General features: G+C 37.1%; 1 protein-coding gene across 1 annotated transcript in view; it reads right to left on the bottom strand.

Moving 5' to 3' along the window:
• PRUNE2 (prune homolog 2 with BCH domain) overlaps positions 1-20,184 on the bottom strand; it is a 132,700-nt gene that overhangs the window by 74,673 nt on the left and 37,843 nt on the right. The gene's annotated exons all lie outside the window — the stretch shown is intronic.

The raw sequence follows: 20,184 nt of genomic DNA, 5'->3' as shown, positions 1-20,184 counted from the left end.
ATTCTGGGGGTATTGAAAAATACCTGAAGGACAACACAGTAATCAGTCAGAACCAGCACAGCTTCATTAGAGAAGCTGCTTTATCCAACCTGATTTCCTTTCATAACAAGGTAACACACCCAGCTGATCAAGGGAAGCCAGCTGATGTGATCTTTTTGGATTTCAGAAAACCTTCCAATACTGTCTCTCACAGAATCCTTCTGAACTAAATGTGCAGCCCACAGCTGGACAAACACATCATGGAATGGGTGAGCAAGAGGCTCGTGGGTCAGGCACAAGGGTTTAAAATGAATGGGGAGACATCAGACTGGGGACCTGTCATTAGTGGGGTTCCAAAGGGCTCCATCCTTGGCCCGCTGCTCTTCAGCATCTTCATAAATGACTTGGATACAGGACTGGAAGAAATACTCAGCAAGTTCCCAGAAAACAAGAAACTGAGAGGAGCTGTTGACTCCCTCCAGGGCAGGAAGGCCCTGCAGAGCGACCTCAACAAATAAGGGGTCTGGGCAATCACCAACCATATGAAGTTCAACAGGGGAAAATGCTGGGTTCTGCATCTGGGATGGACTGACTGGGAAATGAGATGCTGGAAAGCAGTGTCAGGGAAAGGGACCTGGGGGTCCTGGTCAATGGAAAGCTGAACATGAGCCAGCAGTGCCCTGACAGCCAGGAGGGACAACCCTGTCCTGGGGGGCATCAGGCACAGCATCACCAGCGGGGCAAGGGAGGGGATTGTCCTGCTCTGCTCTGAGCTGGGACAGCCTCACCTCCAGTGCTGGGGGCAGTTCTGGGTGCCACAACACTTAGAAAAGTATAAAGCTACTAGGGAGCATACACAGGAGGGCCACAAGGATGGTGAAGGGCCTTGAGGAGAAGCTGTATGAGGAGTGGCTGAGGTCACTTGGTCTGTTCAGCCTGGAGAAGACTGAGTGGAGCCCTCACTGCACTTACAACTTCCTCATATGGAGAAGAGGAGTGGCAGGCACTGATTCTCTGTGCTGGCCAGTGGCAGGACCCAAGGAAATGCCCAGGAGTTGTGTCAGTTGGAAAGTTTATGCTGGGCATCAGGCAAAGGTTCTTCACCCAGATGGTGTTTGGGCACTGGAACAGGCTCCCCAGGGCAGCGGTCACAGCACCAGCCTGACAGAGTTCAAGACATATTTGGACAGTGCTCTCAAGCACATGGTGTGACACCAAGAAATGGTCCTTTGCAGGGTCAGGAGCTGGACTCAGTGATCCTTGGGGGTACCTTCCAACTCTACATATTCTGTGATTCTGTGGTAAAAAACAGACACATCACCTAAAGCCTGACTGATTACTCCTAACTCATGAGCATCATACTGTACAGAGACTATTTTTGGATGGGAGAGTTACTTGTTGAGAACAAGCACTGATACTTTGGAGAGGTCTGTGCAAAAAAACTTCAGGAAAAAACACTGATTCAAAATGGTATTTCTGTTGTCTGTATGTGGACCCTCCTACATCATACAATGACCTATGAATATGACACTGAATATCTTTAATATACCATACAATGACCTATCATACATGCCTATGAATATGACACTGAATATCTTTAATTGGTTTTCACTGAGAAATACACAAATATACAGAAGAAATATTACTTACCTGCTAGTTCTGGAACTCTGAGAAACTACTTAGATTTGGGTTTCTATGGTCACAGCATTATTTAACTTTACTTGATGCCATAAAAATGAAAGTTGTCTTAACTTGTTTGAAAAGTGCACAGTGTATGTGCAGGTATCTTCATCTTAGTATGCTGTAATTTTTCTCGTATCATCTATGATTTTTCCAGAAGGTTTGTTCAAGTACTTTGCAACAAATGAGACATATTCTGAGATAACATCACAAGTGGTTTCTGCATTAGCAAGTTAGCAATGATTGTAGAGTCTTCTGGCCTACTTGTCTTGGATCGTCATGACACCACAGTGACTGGTGAATTTTCCACCTTTAGTTAAAAGGAAATGTCAAGTGTAGTGAAAAATATGACAAAGAAAGCTTATGAAATCTAAAATAATGTTGTGATGGGAGATGAAAGACCAGCCCTCTCCACGAAGCTTTCTTTCAAAATTCTAATAGCTTTCCAAAGTGAGAAACTGAAACCACAGTAATTAAAGAAAACATCTAGAAATTACTAAAGGCAACATTCAGACTTGAGGTCTCTACCTTTTTTTACTAATAGAACTGCTTATGGGAAAAAAATTGTTAAAAAAATCTAATGTATATGCATTTTTTACTGTATATGCCCTGAATATTTTATATATACTGTATAAAAACTGTGTATATACTAAATAGTTCATATTTCCAAAGTTTCCATATGCATGTATGTATTTTTCAAGATAGTCTATTACTACATAAACAGAGACACAATACTTCTTAGCTATCTCAATTCAAGTAGATCCAGTACATAAGTATTCAGGAAATTAAGACTTTAAAACACTGTAATTCAGAACACTGCTTAGTAATATAATAAGCTGTGGGTCAGCAAGTTTATTTAGATTAGAGATGTTACAATGAAATATTCTAAAAGTAAAGATAAGCAACAGAACACTAACTCATTTGTGATAATTTTTAATTTTAGAAGTCTGAGTAAAGGAAAACCTGTAATATATTCTAGAGTTTATTGCCAGAAACTCACCTAACTGATACCACTGTTACCACAGCAGCAGCCACAGAAGAGAATGTTATGTAAACAGCCAAAGAAATTCAAAGCTAGGTAATTAGATATAAATACAACTTGTGAGTTATTAAATACTTTCTTCATAGTGTTTTCCTCACAAATTTATAATAAATTAGTAGCTACACTCTCAGTTCTGGCGGAGCTGTGCTAAACACAGTATGTGCATTTGTCTTGATAACAAGTACTCTGGTTGATGTGCTTCACCAAGTGTCACATTCACACAATGGTGGTTTTAAGGTACAACCATGCTCTGACACAACCACAGCAGAAACCAAGTACTGCCTGCAACAGAAACTGTTTTGCAACCTATTTTTGAATGATGGAATTTTCAGCCATCTCAATTATTCCAAGAAATTAGAAGATGTTTTCTCTTTCAGTTTAAATTGCAATTTTGAAGAACTGTGAGTACTTAACTCTTGTCACTCTAACATGCTTTCCATATGATCGCAAACATATCCTGCATTCTCCAATCTGTGTACCATGCTGACCAAAGGAAATGTCAGTTTAATAATAAAACTAGGAGATTCTAAAGAAAAATTGAAGATACAAAGTATCTGAGACATGACTACTCAAAAGCAATTTTCAGCTCTTCAATATGTATAACACATCAACTCACTCTCTGAATAGTTTTCTGTGCAATAAATGAAGGGAAGAGAAGGAGAGCCAATGCTCTTTTGTTTTCCTTGCATGTTCCTTGTACTTTCACTGTTCAACAGATTAGTATCCAAATATATCATACTACATACATACAGAAATGCTACCTCTTCCATACAGAATATAGATTATTAACTTATTATTCTGTACAGTGCATTATATTTCCTTGTACTACTGAACAAATACTGTATTTTTTGCTGACACTGATGAGTGAAATAAGAATTACATGGATCAGATATAGACAAGCAGATTAAGAGAATACTGATTCTTTTTTTTCTGGGGCAATTAATGAATTAATGTGATCTGTCAAGATTCATAATGATCCATAAGAACAACATTTCAAAGAACTAGCATGAAAATTGACTATTATGTGATACTCCTCCAGAATTTATATGTAATTCATACATACTTACTCCAAATATTTTGCCTCAATAGTAAAGAATTTGTCTATTCCACAGTGGGAAATATATGTAAAATAAAATGTAAAACAAAATTTCTAGCAATGCCAAACAGATGCAAAGCTGGAGCAGAAAAACATAATGCATTACTTGCTATGGCCATGATAAACTGGGTGCCTTTAAAAGGAACAGACTACTTCAACATTTTTTAACACAAACCAAATATATATCCTGTTGCCATTGACAAGGAAGCTAGAACATATTTCTGTGCCTTGGATTTCTGCTAAATCCTCCTCATTTATTTTTACTGATCAAATTATGCACTATTTATTCAATTATTAGAAACTATTCCTAAGCTGTTCATAGAACTGTCTAATGAGTGGGAGATAATCTACCTCTGCTTTCATCAAGTGGATAAATTTAGCTATTTAATTTTATTGGTACTAAGCATTATTTTAAGAGGGACACAAGGACAGGTAACAAATAATCCTGATAACACTCAATCCTCCTCTTCACAGAACTTAAAAATGCTGAGCAAACATTTTTTACATTCATCTCTCAAACAAGTCTTTTTCCTGTCTTCTCACCAAAAAAATGCCCTCTTTTATGTATCAATGGAATTTACAACATCTAATAACTGCCTGTCCACTTACTAGGTCAGATTCTGATTTCAACTGCATCTCAGAGGATGCGAAAAATGGCTTCAAATGAGTTAACAGAAGTCACAGGAGACAATTTACATTGGAGAAATACCAATACCAATGTATTGAAGAGACACCAATCTATCCAACCAAACATATTTTCAGATAGAATGAGTTTCCATGTCTTTCACACTCCTACGTATTTTATTCTGTATTATTTGAAGAACTGTTAGTATTGATTTACTTCAAATACATTAATGGAGAAAATGTTTCTAGAGCAAGATATTTCACCAGAGACTGCATAACAATGTCTAGAATCCTAATAAATACTGTTATGTCTGAAATGAGTTATCTCAGTAGTGACTTGGGCTCAGATTTATTGTACAGTTCATCAACTTCTCAGCATGCTGGATAATGAATGTTTCATTTACATTGCTAATTGCCAAGCCATGGTTCCTTCAACCTTTAACCCTTACGCTTTATCACATTATCACCATATGTCAATATAATTGCATTCAACATTCCAAACAACTAACTTTTCATGAGGTCAAGAGATCCCCTTTTTTAAAGCTTTACCAGTGGGATATCTTTAAAAGCAAGAAAACCGGTAGTATATTGACAGTGGGAAGCTAAGGCAATTTTTTCTTCAGAAAAACTGCTTCCATCTTCTGACCCAAAATAAGTTGTTTTCTATTAAAATCACCATTTTCCCACTGTAACTAAATCACGCACAGTTCTGTGAAGAGCTTCACCTTTACTGTCTGCAATTACAAAACACTATTGACTAAGTCCTAGTATGAAATATCCTCTATATCTGAGTGTGCTTTTTAATCTGTGGAATTATGCAGTTATTTCCATATCTTGATCTTCATTCTGCATTGTCCCAAAAATTAAAGTATTTTACTGTAGGTACCATTCAAGATGCTGCCTTAGGCATAATGTCTCTGTTACAAAAGAATTGCCACTCATTGCTTACATTTATGCTTTCCCTCAACAGGGTTGTATCTCACCTCTACAATATGTTAACTCTCTCTGCACCAGAAAATTCCTTTCTTTCTGTTGACTTTCACCACGAATACTTCTTTCATCCCTGAAACCTGCATTGTCAATTGCAAAGCTTAAGCCAAATCATACATATAATAAGCTGTCCTGGAAAAAGATTTTACTACTGAGAGTAACTGAATCAGTTTTATGGCTTGCATATGGTAAAACTTAAGAGAGAAACGTGCTACTGGTTGGTAGCAGTTACATCAGCTGAGACTCTGTCATTTCTCCATTTATTTGGGACAAGAAACTTTGGCAAGGTCCCTTCTTAGAACAATTCTGAAATACAGAAAGTTAGAAATCTATTTCTCAGTATTTGAGTCAGAAATCTAGATGCACTCTCACAGACAGAACTAAGCAAACTGCATTAGAAAAATGAAAATGGGTAATGAAGATGAGAGTGAGCCTAATTAATCTTCCATGTAGCAAAACTTCCACATTACATGGCAGATAGCTCATATGTCTCAGATATATCTGGTATATATGTACACATATACAAAGACAAAAATGGATGGCACACTTTTATATGGCATGCAGTGCCACAAATCAGCTGTCCCATCTTTTAAGAAAAATACTATGGCATAGTCTTGAAGCCCACAAGTTGGTGGAAGCTTCAACCTGGCTTATATCACACTTCTACTGTTTTACGTCTTCATGTTCTGTACCATAACAGCTCGCTCCCCTCCTCTGCCACAATTTCGTATCTCTTCTTTGACTCTTGGAACACCAAACACCAAATCCATGCAGGCTGCTTCCTATCAGTTACTTTTACCCCCGACTTCTACTGCAGGAACCTCGCTTGATTTTATGCCAAGAGCACTACAAAATAATAGCTGCATTTGAAAATTTTAAAGTATAACAGAGTTGCAGGCATGAACACTCAGTATATCTTGAGATTCATGTAACACTCCTTCACAACTTGCATCTATTAAAAAAGAAGTTTTAGCACATATTGTTGACTCTCTTCCCAAACTGCAGATAACCCATTTTCAAATCATCTGCAGTATTCACCCAGTAAACATCCATTTATTAGTGTTCTACTGATGTTCCTAGATGTCACAGAAAAGGACTGCTGCTGCTCCCTGCTAGCTTGGACAAGACATAACCCTCTGATTTACCTATACATAAAACATGAGAAAAGCCTGGAATCAGAACTATAAACCCCCTTTGAGTTAGATTAAGACCAGAAATGTATGTTTTCTTCAAAGTGTTTCAATCCATTAAATATATATAAAAACATTTTATAAAATCAAATTCCATGTTACCACTGAGAAGTGAATGCTCCCTCATGCACACCAGCTGAGACACAACATAAGAATTTCATTCCTAAATATGAAGAACTTTTAGCAGTATATGCCAAACAGTGTGTTCCTAAAAGATTTAAGTATGTGGCTATTCATTTCCAGCTGCTTCTGTGGAGTCTAACTTTGTTCTTATGTTAACAGGTAACATGATTATCACATTTTGTGAAGGATAGTGACATCAAGCAGAGGTAATCAGTGACAGTGCAGAGGGCCGTTTTAAAGTGTGCTTGTTTTCCTAGACTATAATGTGGATTGAAAAAATTACAGCCAAATTCTATGTAACCTTAAATGTGTTCAGAATGTGAGCTCATGATGACTGAGTATATGGTACACAAAGGATCACTCATCACTTAATTTACTTTAACCTCCCAACTCCTTCCAGTTGACACAAGAAACTAAATTAGCATTTTTCTAAAATGGTTTCAGGCATAAACACCAGTGGCTCCTGACTTCAGCTAACTAGTACTTGTAGAAATTTAAATGCATAAGTAGTGAAATTACTACTTTCAGGGTTCTGTTCACCTGGGCATCTTAAAAACCTTACTTCAGTTTTTACAGTTACACTTCTAGTACTCCAAGTCCACAGTAAGAGAGGCTGAGGCTTAGCTTCTGAATAAATACTGTTTATACCACAAAACAAAATTCCATTACCTCAGAGGATCTGTGTAAGTGTAACTGACTGAAACACTACAAACAATTAAGCTAATGATATACAGTAAGGAAGAATTCACAGTTGATGATAAAACAACCAATACTTTCTATTTATTCAGCTGTCAGTATTTACAGATTAGTTTGTGGAGAAGACCAACAAGACTCCACACACTAGAGCAGCACAAAATACTCAAAACCAAACAGAAAAACAAAACTGATCATTCCAGTTAACCCCTATCCATAAGATGGAACAAGGGGAAATCAAACGTAACAGCATATACTAATATACCAGCCAAATATGCAACCTGGATCACACCAGCAACCTGTGGTGACCATGCTAAGACAAATATTTAGGATACAATGAAAGAGTTTTGCATTTATCGGAACTAAATACCTCCAGATGCTGTAAACTAAGTATTTTCTCTTGAAGACATGGAAAAAATGTTGCCTTGGATACAAAGATACTTGTATCATGGTTGTTCAATGTTCAATGCACTTTCTTATAAATCAGAATCATGAACAGTTCTGAATTATCACAGAATCAAGAACAGCCTGGGTTGGAAAGGACCTTAAAGGTCCTCTATTTTCAACCCACCTACCATGGCCAGGAACACATTTCACTAGACCAGGCTGCTCAGAGCCCATCCAAACTGGCCTTGAACATTCCCAGAGACAGGACATCCATGACCTCCCTGGGCAACCTGTTCCAGGTCCTCATCACCTTCAATGGAAAGAATTTATTTGTAGTATCTAACCTAAACCTACTCTCTTTCAGCTTGAAGTAATTTCCCCTTGTCCTATCACTATGTGCTCTTGCAAATAGTCTCTCTCCATCTTTTTTGTAAGCTCTGTTAGGTACAGGAAGGCTGCAACTGGATCACCCCAAAACTTTCTCTTCTCCAGGTTGAACAGTCCCAATTGTCTCAGCCACTCCTTATAGGAGAGGTTCTCCATCTCTCTAATAAATTTGTTGGCCCTCCTCTGGACTCTCTCCAACAGGTCCATATCCTTCTGGCACCCCAGAGCTGATGCAGCACTGTAGTGGGGTCTCAGCAGAGCAGAGCAGAGGGGCAGAATCCCCTCCCTCCCCTGCTGCCCACACTGCTCTGGATGCAGCCCAGGGCATGTTTGGCTTTCTGGGCTGTGAGTGCCCATGGCTGGGTCATGTCCAGCCTCCCATCCACCAGCACCCCCAAGTACTTCTCAGTTGAATCCGTATCTGGAAATGTGCAGGTTTCCAGCTGGCACAGACAGCATCCAGGCAGAAAGGAAAGCATATGCATTATCAAGGTCTAATGTATAACAATAAGACAGAGGGCAGGATGCAAAAAACTGCTTTTTTAAAGTATTTCCTTTTGTAGTTATTTCATGGTTGTAATTACAATATGGAGTGCATAATGGCAGCCATTTCTTTTATTCAGAAAAATGCATCCATTCATGCTACAGTTTCTTTTGCTCAGATATGTCTGCTCCTAAATGTAAAACAAGTATTTTTGGGGTATTTTTAAATATAGCAATGCAGATGCACCTGTGGGGAAAAAACTCTTTCTTTGGGCTGGACGCACTGATTAAAGACTGGTCACTTGGGCTGTTAATACATACAAGGACTAGTGTTGACCAAACTCTAAAGAGCCCTTGAAGGACAGTAATGACAGTGAAGTCCCTAGAGAAGAAGACAATCTACAGAGAGAAAAAAAAGCATATACAAAACACTAAGAGAAAGCCCCAGGAATTCATTGTAGTTCTTCAAAATATTGATGCTATGAATTTCCGTGGCTGTGACTGAGAAAAAAAGTGGCCCAGAATATGAACACATTCATTTATTTGGTGATACTCTTGGGAAGGTCCACAGAAAAGCTAAAGTAATCCATACCACAGCAAGAAAATGATGTTTTCCACCAACTGCCCTTCATGGAGAAAGCACAGCCCTGGGGCAGCTGGCAGCATGCCAGACCAGAGCGAGGAAGGTATAATTTACACACAGCCATGCAAGTTCCAGTAAATCAGTCTCATGGCAAGAAAAGTGCAGCATTTCAGTCTTCAGAAATTCCCAGGAGAGTGGGAAATACATACTCACCTAACCACAACTATATGGGCTGAACCTGAATAAGCTGATTTCAGTTTAAAAAAAATAAAAAAGGAATGAAGGAAGAATATGAATATTTTTACTGTCTTTTTTTTTTCTGTTCACTCACTGTGTGTTTACCATAAATTAGACCTGCTGAGAGTGTAATGCTGAGCAACCCATATGGCAAATACTGAACTGAGAGATGTGAAAGGAAAATCACTTTTTTATTTCTGAATTACATCTAGCCCCTTTATTTATAAAGTCTTCTTTAATAGCAAATACTCAGAAGCAAACCAGATAATACTGTTTTATATTAAAAATTATAAGGTGGCACACCTTAAAGACCAAAATAATATATTTGCAGAAGAATATGATTCAATATATGATGAAATCGGACAAAAAATTACACTTAAATCAATGTTTAGTTAAGATTTTTGGTTATAAAACACAATTACAGAGGTTCTTGGTTGTAAAGTGACCATTTATTCAAACTCATCCTCAAATCCTTCTTCTAATGAAACAATCTACAACTAGTCTAAGTCTGTGGTGTTCTACCAATTGTAGAGCTAACCTAACAGTTCCCCTTAGAGGTTCAAAATTAATCAATTCCAACTTTTTTCCTTACTAGACTGTGACAAACACTGATGATGAGATTACCATGCACAGAGAGTTATCACCCATGAAACCTGAAAAACAAACAAGTTCTGCATGTGGAATCCAGGCACAGATTGCTGACCAGATCTCTCTGGCAATCTTGCTGTGGGGAAAATAAAGAATGGACTGAAGATGATTCCTTGTGGATCTTGTTTACTCTTACCTTTCTGTAAGTCTAGATCTAACCTAGAGATCTAAAATCTAGATCTTCCCTTCTACCCCTGCCCCCCTGTAAAGGATGGAGAAATAATAATTTTTTACAAAATTTCTCTGAAAATGTGACTAAGGCAACAACAGCATCAAGATGGGTAGGGTAAAATGCAGACAAGTTACAATATATCTAGCAGTGACATTTGTCCTCCTGTAGAAAGTGCCAGAACCCATAACAGATACCATCTGATCCACTTTGTTTGTAAAGGTAGCATCCAGGGAAGGAGATATTTTTTTCAAGGTCTTTAGCTCTTCATGTAAAGGAGGAAGAAAAATTGTCTGACAATTAAGATAGAAAAATTTTCAGGTTCTCTATTTCATTTACTACCAACTCTATAATCCTGTTTGACACAGAACAAAGCAGCTTGTATTCAGACATATTAATTCTTTCTCACGGAACTGAGAGAAATGTGAAAAGGTAGTATACATGCCTCAATTCCCCATAGCTGTAATGCAAAAACTTTGATTTTTCATATTCGGGTAAGATAAGATTAAACAGATGCTACTGTTGTGCTCTGCCATAAACTTTGTGGCCTCAATAGGTTTTTCCTCACCAGCCTCAACAGTGGTCTGTTGATTTTTTGTTTAGAAGCAAGAATTCTGGAAGGCATTCTTATGTCCAATAGGCAAAAGAAATTCTGACACATTGAGAGCTACATGACCACAGCTGAATAAAGTACCCTATTCTGCTTATGTCTTGCTTTTTTCTTCTTTAGTCTAAACAGTAAAAAAAATTCTCAGGCTTTGTACAAAATTCCAAAACTTATGCCACCATAAGAAAATAAAGCTCTCCATACCTGAATTTTCAGTTATAGGATGATTCTTTTATTAACCACAAATCACAAATAAGTAGAAAGTTATGAAACTCAAAGTACTGTGATTATCTTCTGACAAAGAAATTTTTAAAAACCAACAACAAAGCAGTCAGGAAAACAACAAATGTAGACCTTCCTACTCTTTTTTTTTTTTTTTTTTTTGTAATTAATAAATTCAATCTGTACTATGCAACTTTTGTTAAAGATGTTATTTCATTTCAGAAATGCAGCAATTTTGGGACATTCATGCACAGAATTTCTAATGGACAAAATAATAAAGATCTTTATCATGACAGCAGTGCAAGATTACCCTGAAGTAATTTTCATTTTACAGTTTATCAAGTCTATATGGAAAAAGAAAAAATGGCAAAAAAGTAAGATGTTGCAGTACTCTCAACATACACAGGAGTTATGAATGTTGGTTTTTCTGCCTCAAAGAGCCTGCAGGTTAGACTTAATATGTACTCATTTAAATACACAAAGTATTTAATGTACCAAAACAACTTAGCTACGGAGTTGCAGAAGAAACTATACTTTTTGGGGAATACCATTCATGCAGCAGCTTTATGATGAAAACTACATTTGGATGGAGACACATAGAAGCAGTGAATAATTCTAAGAAGTAGTGACCTTTCTGAGAAAATGTTATCTGTCTCCTGGAAAGAGTGAAAGGAAAATTGCAGTCTTTGGTAGAATTAGTATTCTTAGCTAACCTGAATTTGAAAATTCAAATAGAGGCTGAAAGCTTTCAACTTGAACAATTTTGTAAATTTTTAATCCCTGTACTATAAATAAAATATGTAAAAATGCATATAAAATTAAATAAACCCTAAAGTTTCTGGTTAGACAAAACACTTGACTTCAAGTCCTGAGAGTGTATCCAGTTACAGAGTCAAAGAAAGGATCTTTCCCATCATCATCTAAACAGAGAATATATGTGCATTGTAAAAATCTTTCAAAGCACTTGATCTGCCAAATTCAAAATTCAAAAATTCCTACATCCTGAAATATCCAACAGTTTCAGGACTGCGCTTCTGATATGTACTAGGAGGTATAAAATCCGTAGTGTATGATAAATCAGAGGCTACTGTAGTGTTTACAAGTGCTAAGCATTCCTTTAGATTAGAGTTCAGAAGAAATTTTAGGACACGTTTTGCCAAATGGAACAAAAGTAGTATTTCAAGACACATCAGGAAAACTTCATGGGATTTCAGCATCAAAACATCAGTATTCTAAATAAATATGACACGATTTTAAAAGTGGGAGGATTTAAAAATTTTTAAATTAAAAGCACAAAAGCAGTCATCAAGCAGAATATTTCTTTAGAAATACACTGTATCTCTCTTCACATCCTGTTGACAGAATGGCCGGCTTCTGTAGTACTGTAACACTAACACTAGCAAACTCAAAGTGTCTTTTTACTTATAGCTAGATTATTATATTATGTTATGTATATTATATTATATTATATTATATTATATTATATTATATTATATTATATTATATTATATTATATTATATTATATTATATTATATTATATTATATTATATTATATTATATTATATTATATTATAATATTAATGATTACATTACATTATACTGTGATTTTGGATCAACAGTTCAACATTTTAATTAATTTTTTTCCCACACACTATCAAAGAAAAAACAAAATCTACATAGTAGAAAATATAATTTCTGTAATATTCCTATTGTCATCCCTGTTATCAGTTCTTGTATTCTTATGAATTATGGCCAGATCTTAAAATGTTAAATGTTCACGCTAGCTTTTACACTGAATTTTTTTTAAAAGTGCATTAAATTTCATAGAAACAACTCTTTATGCTGAACGTTTCTCAAAATAGCACCTCCCGCTGTCAATGTCTATGCCCCATAAGCAGCTAAGCTGAGTGCTACTGACAAGAACTACAAGAGTATACAAATGATAAATTAGTCAGCTTTGTAGAAGTCAGACATACAGGCCAATAATGATACAGTAGATTATAGCATTTTACTTAGCTGAAAGACAGTGCATATTTTGCAACTGTATTTCAGAAAGAAACTACCTTTATTTAAACACATTTCACAAATGATACAAAAGAAAACACTTTATCTTTTTAAACAGTGTACTTGTGAGCACAAGCACATTTTTACTGTAATGTTAGCAGATTGCTCATTCCTTTAATAATTTCCATAGTTATTTTAGTTTATTAACTTTTGAACCAAGACTGAAATAAACCATTAAAAGCAAAATTGTAAATGATAGCTTGGACCAAATTAAACCAGATATCACATTAATTATAACCAATGACATCTATCCAATTTATTCAAATGCCAAAATAAAAATTAAATCCTAAAATCATACCTGATGCCATTGTTTACCCTGTGCATTTTCAGGTGATACTGCAAGTACAAAATTCTGATGCTTCTGGCTTACTATCTGTTGTGACAGTACTATAGAATAAAAAGATCAAATACACCTTGCAAAAATGATAGTTGAATAAATCACACAGCTGAACTGGGAAGATTCGTAGATGTAATGGTCCTAGCCAGTTTTACAAGTTTACATTTTTCTCAAATTTCAAGAAATCATAGTAACAACCTATATGACTTCATGCAGAAGCAGCTCACTGAGTGGAGGAACTTTTGCTTGTATCACTCCCACATCACCTTCTGAAAGGAATCTGATAAGAAAACTATAAGCAATCCTGCTACTCACTGTAATCAAAGTACTTTTTGCTGCCATTTGATTTAATATACTTAATTAGGAAGCACTCTTTTGAATAACAGAATAACAGGTTAGACGACATCTCAGGGATGACCGAGTCCAAACTTTTTTGGCAAAAGCACTCCAGACAAGGTGGTCCAGCATCCTGCCCAGATGAACCTTAAAATGCCTAATGCTAAGGAATACACGACTTCTCTGGGGATTATTCCAATGACTGATTGTTATCATTATGAAATAGTTTCCTTTTGTGTCTAATCAGAATCTCCCCAGGAGTGACTTGTATGCATCATCCTTCATTTTTTCCATGTGACTCATTGTAAAAACTGAGCCACTCTTTAAATACTAGAACCTGGTGTTAAGGTCTCACCTAAGCTTTCTTTTCTAATGTCAGGCTTCCTAGCCCTTTGATCATCTCTGTGATCATCTCATTCTCTCTACCCTCTCCAGCCTCTCCATATCTTTTTTGTATCAAAGAGACCAAAACTGACAACAGTATTCCAGGTGTGGCCTGACAAACACTGACAAGAATGGGATAACCTCTGCTGCTGAAGCCCCTGTGGATGCTGCCCAAGATCTCACTGGGCTCCTCTGCTGCAGCAGCACACTGCTCACTCATACTGACCTTGTTGCTCGCTGGCACTCCCTTGTCCCTTTCTATGGAGCTGCCTCCCAACCTTGCGCTCCCAACGTTTCTTACACTTGTCCTTGCAGGACTTCAAAAGGTTCTTCTTTTCCCACTCTTCCAGCCTACACAGGTTTTCCTGCAGGGTGGCTCTCCCTTCCAAAGTGTTCACTCGATCCCTGAGTGACTTTAAGTGCCCTGGATGACCACTTATGAAGACATGAAACAGCATTGGGCCAACACCAATCCCTGGGGGACCCCACTTGTGCCAGCTGGAAAAGGAGACATTTACCCCTACTCTGGGTGCTGCCTGTGGGTCAGTTCTCCACCCACTGCAAGGGCAGCTTGTCCAGACTGTTACACAACAGCTTCACCAGGAGCCTGTGGGAGATCACAGAGGAAGCCTTGGAGAAACACAGGCAATGTCCATGGCTTGTCCCACATCAACCATACAGGCTACTTAGCTATAGAAGGCAATCAGGTTCATCAAGCACAATTTGGCCTTGGTGAACCCGTGCTGGCTTTTCCCAGTCACCTGGTTCATCTGAATCCAAATAAATCCTCCCAGAAGCATTTGTGTCGTAACATTTTCAGGACCTCGAATTTCCTGGGGCCTCTTTTAAGCCCTTCTTGTAGATGGTGGTGACATTAGCTTTCTTCCAGTCTTTCTGGATTGTCTCCTGATCTCCAAAACTTCTCAAGGATTATGGAGAACAGCCTCACAATGACCCCAGTCAGCTCTCCAATACTCTTGAGTGGACACAGTAAGGTCCTATAGATTTGCAGATGCCAAGTTCCTACAATAGCCCACACAGCAATTTTTCCTTCACTGACAGTGGGTCTGCTTGCATAAACACACACTTCTGCTTCCACTAGCATCTGGGACCCAGCTGTGCTGGTGACAACAGAGGTCAAGGAAGTGTTGAGAACTTCTGACTTTTCAGTGCTGTTGGCGACTATTTCACCTCTCCCATTTAGAACTGGGACAATAGTTTCCGCTGTTTCTGCTTGTTGTTTATATATTCAACTTTTATCCCCTTTCTTGTAGTTTCTGACATCTCTTGTCAATTTCAATTGAAGCTGAGGCTTTGCTTTTCTAATGGCATCTCATGCCCTGGAAATGTTCTTGTGGCTCTCAACAGATTTGTAATTCCTTTTCCATCTCTGGTGTGCTTCTCTTTTGGTTCTGAACAGACTCAGAAGCTCACAGTTAAAGCAAGAGGGTCTCATGTTCCACCTACTTCTCTTCCCTTTGAAAAGAATGAACTGGTTTTGTGCTTTCATGAGAGCCATCTTGAAAAATTCACAGCAGTTGCTAGCTCCTTTATTCTCCATTAACGCTTCCCTTTCAATTGAGCTCCGAGCAAGCTGAAGCTTGCTCTTTTAAGTACTTAGTACTAACCTTCAGAGGTCATAGATCCCAAACTCCGCAATATTGCTTGGAGAGGACCCTTTCAACCTGGACCAGAGGCACTTGGTAGGGCTTCTATAGTTACTGTAGTTATACAGTATATACATTATATATATATAATATATACATATAGTATACAATACATAATACATTCTTATTCTTCTATGCATTGAGGTTCTCCTTAACTTAAAGTGCAAGTCCCCCTCCTCCCCTCCCTCTCTTTACAAAACAGCCCATCATATTCCTCCAGTCATGGGACTCGTCTTGTCATGATTCAGTTACTCCCATGATATCTTAACTTTCTGACTGGATGTAGAGTTCCTAGTGTTTATTCTCCAGGCTCTGCACACTTGTATAAATACACATGAGGTGCCAGGTCTTCTTGGGAGGCAGCTAAGGAACAGCTGTCACTGCTCTGATTGGCCTGGCTTATTTCCCAAATGGCTACAACAGTAACCACTTAAAACCACCACCTAAACGGTTCTCCCCATCAGATTAATTTCTTTAGAGGGAAGTCACTACAGAGAATTCAGCTTGCCTGTCTAACCTCTCCACACATTGAATTGTACTTGTTACAACGGGGGTACTTTGGCTGACTTGAGGCATCAACTGGACAGCTATTGTGCTCCAGAAGACAGGAGTCTGATGTTTAAGCAGAAGTATGGTATTTGTGTTAATGCACGTGTGGCTGCACTACTCAGTCATATGAGGTTATGACATTAGCCTCTTAATACTTATGAAAAAGCAAATGAAAGTATGTTTAAGCTTTATGTACTATATATGTTATAAATTTTCCTAAGGCAGATATCACACACTGACATTTTAAGACCTTAATTAAGGTTGATTTATTTACAAATGGTATGTTTTCAACTCTCAGAAATGATGTATTTAATGTTTTATTTTTAAACACAATTAAAAAATAATATATAAATATATACATACTGCAAATGTAATACAGATAACAAATTCATTTAAGCCCATTTATGCACATTAGTGACACACCATGTGGCAGAAAGACTAGGACTACAAGAAGACCCCGTGGCGATTTATTTTATATTAAATCCCTAATGGCCTCTTCTCATCTTTGCAAAAATATGCACAAAAGTCCAGACTATGCAGCCATTGAAATGAATGGTTATTTATTTGCTAAACGAGAACCCTATGTTTAATGTTCCTTAGACATAAGGTAGTCTGCAAAAGTCGCATTCCTACAGCTCTATACATCATTTATTTTACATACCCTAACTTCTCACAACAGGCATCAGAAAAATACTTTTGAGCCATATTGCTATTGTAAGTTGCTGAGAATTTTGTTTCCAATTCCATTACTGGAAGATTAAATGTTAACATGTTTACTTGGGGTTTTTGCATTAAAAACAAATTCATGGACCAATCTGCCATTTAAAATACGTTTACATTTATACTGACAGAAAAAAGTTGCCAAATATACCATATATATATACATAATCATTATACACAGACAACAGAAGTTCAAATCTCCAAAGACACACTTTGTAATCTCACTTATTTGGGTATAATGGTCTACCTAGAACTTGTTTGACATGCTTCAACTAAGAGAGAAGTTCTTGATTTGCTTTACAGAAGTATTAAAAACATCACTTTTCAAAATGCAGAAATAAAATTGTCCAAACTAGTGAAACAGTGGCATTTCTTACTAATGCTACGAAGTAGCTTTAAAATTAAACTGTATCTCCAAGATAAGACTGGTTTTGCACAGGAAGATGATAAACCCTGCACCAAACACTTTCGTATTTCTCAAATTACTGTTGCTGGGACTGCTACTCTAAGTTCCTCTGAGGCATAAAGCCACAAAAGGGGAAATTATTACAAGAGACAAAACTTCCTATTGGTACCATTCCCAACTCATTTGGACTATGGAGGCTACCTAAGGACAGTCAAGCTTCCCATGGCAGCATGAACTTGCAGGTCACTCGTGACAGCAGCCTCTGCTGCGGATCTGACATATTCTGTAAGCTTTTAGAAGTGGCATAGAACCACTACAGAAGTGGTTGTCATTACGACGTATGTGGATGCTATGGCCAGAGGCATGAACCTCAACAGGCATTCAGAACATACTCCCTTGTCTGTCAGAGTCAGCAGCAGACAAACACAGAACTTGTTTTTAACTGACTGGCCTGCTTCCTCAGGTGGTAATTGATTTTCTTTAATTCTAAGTTGTGTGAGTAGTTAGAATAAATTTTCATGGACCAACAGATAAAAGACCTAGTACAACAAGCATATTATTAATCTATGTTATAATAAGCCATTTCAGCTGAACTGAACATTCATAAAAAAAAGCAGAGAACAGACTTTGCTTTACAACAGTATTCATTTCTCAGGAAGAAAATTACTTTACCAGAAAGTTGCATTGAGAAGACATTTCTCAATTCCAAGAGAATTCCAGTAGCAAAACAGCAAGATACTCAAAGGGTATAACAAAATGTAACTGAAATTAACAGTACCACATCCATTGAATATTGCTACAATATCTTATAAGTAATCACTATTATGTCTTGGAGAAACTTCCCAGCAAAGGCAACAAAAATAACTGTGATCTGGGCAGTGTCACTTTTATTTCGTTGTTCTCTTCAAAAATAAAGTGGTTGTGTATGCAAAATTCAAGCAGTGTGCACTCTGACAGGTCTGATTGCAACTTATAGCTTTAATGCCACCTAAATCCAGGATAGCCAAAGGTGGTTATCTCAAGAAATGCAAAGCTGCATACAGACTCTCTCTAAACACATTCACACAAAATGACTGCCCAATAGAAAGCACTTTAATGGAAGATACTTTATTTGTTGATTATTAAGGAAAAAAAGTGACCTTGCAATACTTCTGAAGAAGCAAAAACACAAACACACTAGAGATTCAACACCTGTTGCCAGGCCTATTCTTCATGTTTCCTTAATATTTAATCAGGTAGCGTCTGTGGAGCACTTTGAGGATGAATAACAAATTACCATTATTATTGCCGAGAAAATCACAAATTCATTAAAGTTTGTGGATTCTGAGTTCATAACAGAACTCTTAACTGAATAGACAGGTCTGGACAGTTTTGTCATTAATTTTCTTACACATATTGTGCTTCTGACACTGGGTGAAGTAACTACATCCCTATCGCTAATAAAACTGAGTAAAAAAACATAATTTGCTGGCCAAGAACCAAAAATGAAGGTGTTCAGGAAACATTTCAACAAAGAGCTGTAATGAAGCAAATGCAAAACTCATCTCCATCCCAGTAACTTCACACACATTATATTTAGGGAAAAGAAAAGCAGTTAAACCCCTGAAAAGTTAGTCCTTTCTGACACAAACTATTCACAGAAGAACAACAGCCATCAAAAAACAAAGGAAAGTACCTGTGACCTCCGGAAAGAAATCCCATCACAAATACTAGTAAACAAAAACTACTTAACAGACTAAAATCATCTAACATCAGTAAAATCTGTTCACTTTGTTCTTACAGGCAAACAAATTTCCTCTGCCCTCCACAATGACCACTAGCTAAATAAGAAAAACAATTATGAAACATTTACTGCTTAACTTCCAAGTTAAGTCAGCATCACATGTTACACTTCATTGAAAAAAGGCTGAAAATTTGCCTACTTTGAGAACTAGGAATACCCACTCTTGACAAAGTCAAACTGTGAGATCCAGCCAAAAGGAAGACAAGTTCTGAGTTACCACTAATTTGAGCATATAGAGTTGCAAAGACGAGGTCAGACTGATCTACCTGGAGCTTAGACATGTGGAGCACAAGGTCTGTATTCTACATAGTTATGAAACATAAAACAAACAAAAGAAAACGCATTGTGCTAGCTAGCTCCTACATTTGCTCTGTATTCTACATAGTTATTAAAACACAAAATATACAAAAGAAAATGTAATGTGCTAGCTAGCTCCTGATTAGCTCCAGGCTCTGTGCAACATTAACTGAAACTAACAGAGTAAAAGAGAAAGATTTAAAACAAAAGAAGATGAGGATTTTATTAAGAACTTTAGAAAATCCCATTTTCTCTTTTGGAGATTTATCTTACAATATTCTTTCGCCATCCCCTTTCTGCCCAGCCTCAGCATAATTTTTAGGATCAAATTATTGTTAATAAAGCAATGTTGTTTTTATGGTAAAGACTGCTTAATATTGAAACAACTAATTGAAAACTAATAGATTCTACTTAATTTCTTGAAGCTTTGCTACCCAATTTGCTTTTTATATTTAAGTATGCAAGCAGAAATCTATGGATAATTATTAGCTGGATTGTAA

Source organism: Poecile atricapillus, chromosome Z, assembly GCF_030490865.1.
Source record: "Poecile atricapillus isolate bPoeAtr1 chromosome Z, bPoeAtr1.hap1, whole genome shotgun sequence".
Lineage (NCBI taxonomy): Eukaryota > Metazoa > Chordata > Aves > Passeriformes > Paridae > Poecile > Poecile atricapillus.
This window is presented reverse-complemented; position numbering and strand designations above follow the sequence as displayed.